This window comes from Temnothorax longispinosus, unplaced genomic scaffold (assembly GCF_030848805.1).
Source record: "Temnothorax longispinosus isolate EJ_2023e unplaced genomic scaffold, Tlon_JGU_v1 HiC_scaffold_24, whole genome shotgun sequence".
NCBI lineage: Eukaryota > Metazoa > Arthropoda > Insecta > Hymenoptera > Formicidae > Temnothorax > Temnothorax longispinosus.
Window position 1 is genome coordinate 256,279 of NW_027270058.1, and position 7,690 is coordinate 263,968.

The 7,690-nt window shown below is 46.4% G+C and overlaps 1 long non-coding RNA gene across 1 annotated transcript; it reads right to left on the reverse strand.

Annotated features, from left to right (window-relative positions):
- Window positions 1-726: 726 nt before the first annotated feature.
- On the reverse strand, window positions 727-2,275 carry LOC139824005 (uncharacterized). Its single transcript, XR_011734965.1, has 3 exons — window positions 2,035-2,275; window positions 1,829-1,953; window positions 727-1,255 (listed from the first exon to the last, which is right to left on the reverse strand). It is a non-coding gene; the product is annotated as an uncharacterized lncRNA (long non-coding RNA).
- Window positions 2,276-7,690: the final 5,415 nt, after the last annotated feature.

Genomic DNA, 7,690 nt, shown 5'->3' on the forward strand with positions numbered 1-7,690 from the left:
ATTGCCCCGCTTACACCTCGAGTAACTGTGTCGACTCCCACTCAACGCGGTTGACCCGCGCAGTTGAGAATTACGCGATCGCATATTGCCGCACGGATAGATGCAAGAACGATTATCGAACCTTCTTACGACACGAAATATATTCCGCCGTGCAAACGGAGGATGATAAGAGCGAAACGTTTATTATATGTAGAGATGACAAAATAAAAAATACAATTGAATTTGACACTTTTATTGCACGTTTCAATGTAACGCATTTACATTTTTTGCTTTTTTTGCTTATAAATAATATACTTTGAAGAAACATAACAAATAGGGGAGACCGAGGCTCGTTGGCACAAGGGGCAAATTGGCAATGCGTTCCGTTTATGTATTTATGCCGAAATTGTGAAAACAGTGCCAACGAGCCCCGGTCTCCCCTATAATATAAATTTAAAGTATTAAACTATGTTAACCCTCCGAGAACACACCTATTTTTTTAATCACGGAGAACACTCAGGGTCAATCTGACCCTACACACACTTTGATCGTCCACTATTTTAAATTGACGAGTGCGATCAGCTTGAAAAAATTTCCAGATGTACTTGGAACATTGTTAAATCAATTGATATAAATAAAAAGTGCCGTTGGAATTATTTACATATTTAAAAAAATAAAAAAAATAATTTTTAAAACATTTTTTTAAATATGTAAATAATTTTAACGGCATTTTTTATTTCTATCAATTGATTTAACAATGTTCCAAGTACATCTGGAAATTTTTTCAAGCTGATCGCACTCGTCAATTTAAAATGGTGGACGATCAAAGTGTGTGTAGGGTCAGATTGACCCAGTGTTCTTTTGAAAAAAACGTAATTTACGAAAAAATTTTTTATTTTTTTTATTTTTAATATTTCTGGCTAAAATTTTTTCTGGCAAAAAAAAAACAGGGTCAAATTGACCCTGTGTGTACTCCGAGGGTTAAAAACAAAAAAATTTTATGGCGTTTCTTCAATATTCTCATCCATCAATCGAATGTGAACCATTTCTACAATGTCTAAAAGTGTTTGCATCCGTCTCCTATATGACAATCGGCGCAATTGCAGCCCTGCTGCATGCAACATGGAATCAACCTCATCTGGTTGCGGGGGAGCAGGTAAAACAATATTTGGGTTTTCTCTACACATTGCATCCGCGATTCTGTTGATTGCACTTACAGCTTCTTCAGTATCTTTGGGTGTATTTTTACGCGATCTCTTTCGTGTCTCTGTTGAAGCTGTAACATTTCCGGGGAAAAAAAGATTATATATAATTATATATAGATAAATATATATGATTATATGTGATTATATATTAAATTTGGTGCTTTATATAAAATTATATATGGGTCCGTATATCATTATATATGGGCATATATAATTCCAAATATAACTAGATATGAACAATAGATCATATATGCACTCATATATGGATCCATATAAGATTCATATGAAAGTATATATAACCCTAAATAACTTAATCACTAAAAAATATTGTGACAATAATTAATCGAATAATATAAAAAGCAATTAAGATTTCGCCAGTGTCTGTTTGTGACTATTTTACAATCTACGTTGAATAGCCTGGGTTACTAACAATAAGAAGAGGAGAGACATGCATTTCTGTGTTACATTTTTTAGATTTTTTATATATTCTGTGTTATATTTTATAGATTTTTTATATATTTTTTCCAGCCGCTTTTTTCTGACATCACATACCGAAACTCACAATCAGTGGTATATATCATAATGCTGTACGATGTATTATTAATATTATTATTTACATTAGAAAGTTTATGAATGTCCCATACCTGACGCCAGACTGCAATCTTCGTCAGCATCTCTGTCGACATCGTTTGATGTACCTGCATCGACAATAATTTCGTCTTCTCGAGAATCCTCGCAGACAGAATCCCGACTGACATTTGTTTGAGTTCTACAAACGAAATAGTAATAATTATAATTAACGAACCAATAAACCAACACTTTATTAATATTTGAAGGAAGCAAGTTTTACGGTCGTATCAGGCAAGAATCACGTAGAAAATTCATCACGTCGTAATGCTTCCATTTTTCCTTGAGTTCAATCCTTGCGAAACCGCTGGCATGCTGCTCTGTTTGAACAATTTTTCTATACGTGTCTCGCAAGCTTTTAAATTTTTTTTGAATTTCTGCTGCGTTCAGTTTGCCTATAAAGATAAAATACAAGAAAAATTTGGTAATTATTTCGAAAGTGGGCCCCCACATTAGATTTTTTTTATTTTGAGATATATTATTTTTGACGTCATTTAGAGCAACTAATTGGATGATTACGTACGACTCTTTTAAAGAACTTAAAATACTGGGAACACCACTATAAATAAACGCGTTAATAAATATATAGTACCTCAAGAGTGACGTGAAAAGCTATTAAAAATATGTGTTTATGAATCATACATTGGTGGATAAGATTAGCTATAGAACACAAATGTAATAACACAAATAAAATCGTTTAAAAAAAAAACGCCCGGGCGAAGCCGGGTAACCAGCTAGTTATATATATATATAATCAATTGCAATAAAATTGCAATTGATCAATTGCAATCAATTGCAATAAAATTGATTATATATGTATTGTGACGTTGCGGCTCGCCGCACCGTCGCGGCGCCCCGCCGCCGTCACAAGGCGCGGAATTTCGCGCCCAGGGACGGACCAGGGAGGCAACGACGAGATCTCCAGGGGTCGTATTTAATCGCGTTTCCGCATTTTGATTATTTTCTTTTGTTTTTTTTATGCAATGTAATACGCGCGGCACCTCACCCACATCACGGCAAACCTTCGAGGGAGTATTGGCGAAGGAAATCAAGGACGATCGATAACCAAGGAGGGGTGGCAAACACGGAAGCAGCAGAGATCGCGGGCTGGCGAGAGCAACGCGGCAGGCGGGCGGCACGTGCGGCAGCGACGGACGAGGCCGCCGATAGCGGGGCCCCAAGCGCTTGGGTAAACACCCGGCTTCAGCAAATGATCTCCACAAAACACCGACCCACGGGGTGGCTGGCCACCGCCCCAGGGTCAAACCGGAGGCACACCGGCACGAGCGAAGTTCCGTCCGCCGCTAAGGACAAAAATTTGAGGAGTCGCACGCCGCCGAGGGACCGTTGCCCGCCCCCGAAGGATCTCGTATCGACAGCACTGCGCCGGGACACCGCGGGCTTGCAAGCTCGCGCCCGATTGGCTCGCGCGCCCCTCAGAAAGGGGTATCGATTCCGCAATCGAGCGGGTTTAGCGTTTCACTCTCTGGTCGTCCGTCGGCGAGATACGTTTTTCTAAGATACGCGATAGCCACCCCGAGTCGGGTATTTCGATCGTTGTCTGGCGGATCGAGGATCGTTGGTGGAAGGTGACGGCGAGGAGCCCAGGAGGAGGCGTATCACCGGTGAGATTGCCCGTAAATCGCGATATGTAAAGCCACGACACCGCTCTCCGGTGCACGCTCTCACTCGGGATAACGCATGTTAAGATCGAGTGTAATTTCGCGATCGATAACGAGAGCGAAGGGCCTCGGGATGGTATCGTGGCCGCGGAACCGTGGTACAAGCGTTATGGCGAATCCCTGGAGGTCGCGATAGGCGTTAATGTGTTCGATATCGCGAGTGTATTGCGTTGTCCTCGCGACCTTGGTGTACGGCCGCATACGGGCCGGTATTTCGTCAATTGCGTTACCGTTTCTTCGCGTCGGGAAATTCTTGTGTTCGAGCGTCGGTGTTAGCGTATCGATTTGTGTTCGGATCTTACTTGCGTTACGTCCTATGGCGTCCCTGCTCGCGACCACCTCGAATTTTGCGTTGGGACGTCGATGGCATTGTTAATTGCGGTCGAATGTCGTTCCCGCCAATTGATTAATTATGTTAGACTTGTACTCTTGTTAAGAAATTACCGGCGTTCACACGTTTCGTGCGTTTAGATGTTACTTGCGTAGTTCTTCATGGCGTTCCGTGGTTATTAGCGATATCGCGACTCTAGTATTTCGCGTTGACCGGTATTCCGCATCATTGGAGAACCGCATTAATCCAGTATTTTGCGTTAGTTATCGTATTCTTTGCCTAGTTAAATGACTCGGCGCCTCCCCGTTGCGCCCGAGCAGAATCGCTCGCGTTAGGTTAAGATATCATTGCGACAGAGTTTTCGTACGGTTTTCGACTCGAATTATTAATTGTTTGAGAATAGCGCCTTCAGCGTGTTTATTAGAGACTCAATTAATACTCCGTGGGTGTCTCGCGTCCGCCTTAATATTATTTCTGTTAGATGAATCCAGACACCCCGCCACCGGCTATTCTTGATTTATTTATCGAATTTATCTTGTGTTTGATCGAAGCCGGATGGATAAACGTTGTTATTTTCTCGACAACCAGTACTCAATAAATGTTATTTTCTTTGTTATCTGACTGAGTATGAAATTAACGTGTCACCCCGCCGAATATCGCGCTGCCCTTCATTAACCCCGCCCATGATTAGGTCAAGCTAGCCGATTCCACGCACCTCCACACTTCGTTTTGCGTCTCGTTTAGGTTTTCGCGATTTCGTGGACGCGAATGTACGCGTCTGGCGCCCAACATTCGGAACATTTCGTGGAGTATCGGAGGTGCGAGGAAATCACTGGAGAGGCCAACCATCCCGCTCTCCTAAGTCCTTTTGATCCGGCAAACGTCTCGGAGCGGTCCGGGAGTGCAAAAAGTCGTGACAAAATTTGGCGCCCAACGTGGGGCTGCCGAAAGATCGCCGAAAGGCACGTAAAGGGCTCGGTACGGCGCTACGATATTTTCGTGCGGGTGACAAGAGTCTCGCGGATTACTTGCTGATTTCGTTTCCTTGTGTTTGTCGGAATAAAGAATTAATCCTTTCCTTATTTCATGTTTTGATGCGATATTATATATGATATATTTCTGATTGCGATATTATTTGTGTTGTGCCATATTATGTTTTGTCTAACCTCTTTCTTGCAGCTTTGTGTGAAATATTATTTGGAAATTGATTATTGAAATAAATGTATTCGGGTGGGTTACTCGGTAAATCGAAGATATTATTCGGTGCCGTGTGACGCGTCGGAATTTGGTGAAAGCGCGATTGCGATAACATCGGAATTCCGGTGTTTACATCGAGCGGACTATCGCGTCAGAAAAACTGTTTGCCTATTTCGCGTTACCGTTTCATTCCTTTCGCGAGTGTTATTGTTCGTGTATTATTGTTCGCGTGTTATTTTTTTTCGGGAATACGGTAACATTCCGTAGCTTTCGCGCGGAATATAGATTTCGCTTTCAAGAATAATTTCGAACGACGAAATGGATTCCACCGAGCTTACCGATGAGTGGATCCTCCACGCTACGCGCGAGGAACGGATCGCCGAATTGAGTCGACGCGGATTGGCTACCGACGGGTCCGACCCCGAGCTGGCGCTTCGCTTGTTACGCTTGCTGACGGCCGCGCGTCGCGGCGGCGGCTCCGAAAGGGCATCCGAGTCGAACCAAGTGGCCGACTCCGAATCGAACCGCGCGACGAACGTCGAATTAATACAGCTGACGGGGACCGATGCGAGTCACCCGGTTAATGCAGGATACCTTGAGATTCCTGTGGGGGACATCCGCCCGGATAGTCCGTCCGCGGGGTTGGTTGCGTCTTCGCGCCTCGATCACTCGGGCGTTTCCCGGGATCACGTGCATCGAACCTTTCACGAGGCGGGCGAAAACCCCGCGACGACCATTTATAATATCATGCGGAAGTGGGACTTAAAGTTTTCGGGCGCGCGCGGAGAGGATGCCGAAACATTTCTGTTGCGCGTTGAGGAGGGCCGCGAATTGATTCCGGTCGCGGATGAAGATATTTTACGATGTCTCCCGTTCTTTCTCTCAGGTATAGCGCTTTATTGGTTTCGCGGGAAAAGGGAACGGCTGACGACATGGGCCGCGTTTAAAACCGCGTGGCGTACACGTTTTGGAAACCCGGATTTTCAGTTCGCCCTTCGCGACGAAATTATGCGGCGAACGCAGGGGGAACAGGAGTCCGTAACGGACTTCCTGACGTGCTTAAACACCCTTTACGATCGGTTATCGCCGCCGTGGCGCGAGGAGGAGAAGGTCGGGTACGCGCACCGACACATGCTGCCCCGGTTGCAGACCTTAATACCTCGGGACGCGGTAGACAATATGGACGCGCTCGAGCAATGGGCTGCGCGTGCGGAGGCTAGCTGCCGCGCCGCACAGAATTATCGTGCTCCGCCTTCGCTGGAACGGTCCTTCTTCCCGGATCTCGCTTACCGAACGCCGAAGGGCGCGAACCGACAGGGGGGCGGGCAAAATCGCGATGCCGTGGCTGCTCTCGGCGTGACTAACGCAAATTCGAGCGGAGCGGGGGCGGGCGCGAAGAGGGCCAATGCCCGCGGGCCGAAAGAGAATACCCCGGCCGTGACTGCCGCACCTGCGGCGAATGCGTCGGGCACCTCATCGGTCACCGCGAACGCGACGCAGGCCGCAAAATGTTGGAATTGCGATTCGACTGGGCATTTCGCGCGAGATTGTAAGGCCCCGCCGCGTAAACACTGTTATCGGTGTGGAAAGGCCGAATACACCACCCGCACTTGCCCGACGTGTTCGGGAAACGAGTAAAGGAGTCGCGAACCAGGGGCAACCCGACTCCTACCCCCTCCGCCCCTGAAAAGTCGTTACCGATAGGGCACCGCGATGCCGCGTATAGCGCGTTTAACGAACAGGGAGGCTCGGCCTCTCTCAAGTTTCTGCGCATCCAAATCAAGGGATTTGAGATCAGCGCTTTAGTAGACTCGGGTTCTAGCCGTACGTTCGCGGGTCCGGAAATTATCGCATTAATTAAGCAGCTCGGTTTTAAGTTCAATCCGGCCGGCGGCAGGCGCGTGACGACCGCGACCAATCAGACGGCGAGAGTAAGGGGGGAAGTAAGGGTCCCGATTAGCGTGCACGGTAAAACATTGAACATGAGAGTTCATTCACTACCGACATTGGCGTTACCGTGTATATTGGGTGTGGATTTCCTGACGGCATTCGGAGTAAATATCAATTTCGCGAACGGTACTTGGAATTTCGTTGAGGATTCCTCGCGATCTTACCCTTTCGAGAAGGGATCTTCTAGCTCTCTCGCGAGCGTTCGAGTGATAGTGGCCGGAGATGACAGCGTGGATATCGAGCTAGGTCAATCGGGGGAGGGAGAAGGGACGCGAAAGCCAGAAGCGTCGCCTCTCGTTTGCTGTGGACTAAGCGAGTTAACTCCCGAACAAGAAAAACAGTTACAATCGTTCCTAAAGTCACAAATTGCGGGAAGTACGGAGGAACTCGGGGCCACCACGTTGACCGAGCATAATATCGATGTAGGAGACCACCCTCCAATTCGGCAACGTTGTTACCCCGTGTCACCGAAAATAAAGGAAGCCATTTACGAGGAAGTAGATCGCCTACTAAAGGCCGGTATAATAGAGCCGTCGCAGAGCGAGTGGTCGACGCCTATCGTCATGATTAAAAAGCCTAACGGGACGTATCGCTTCTGTTTAGATTTCCGACTCGTGAACAATGTCTCGAAAAAGGACGCGTACCCACTACCGTATATGAACGCGATCTTAGACAAACTGCGTAAGGCACGGTATATTTCGACCATCGATCTCAGCCAG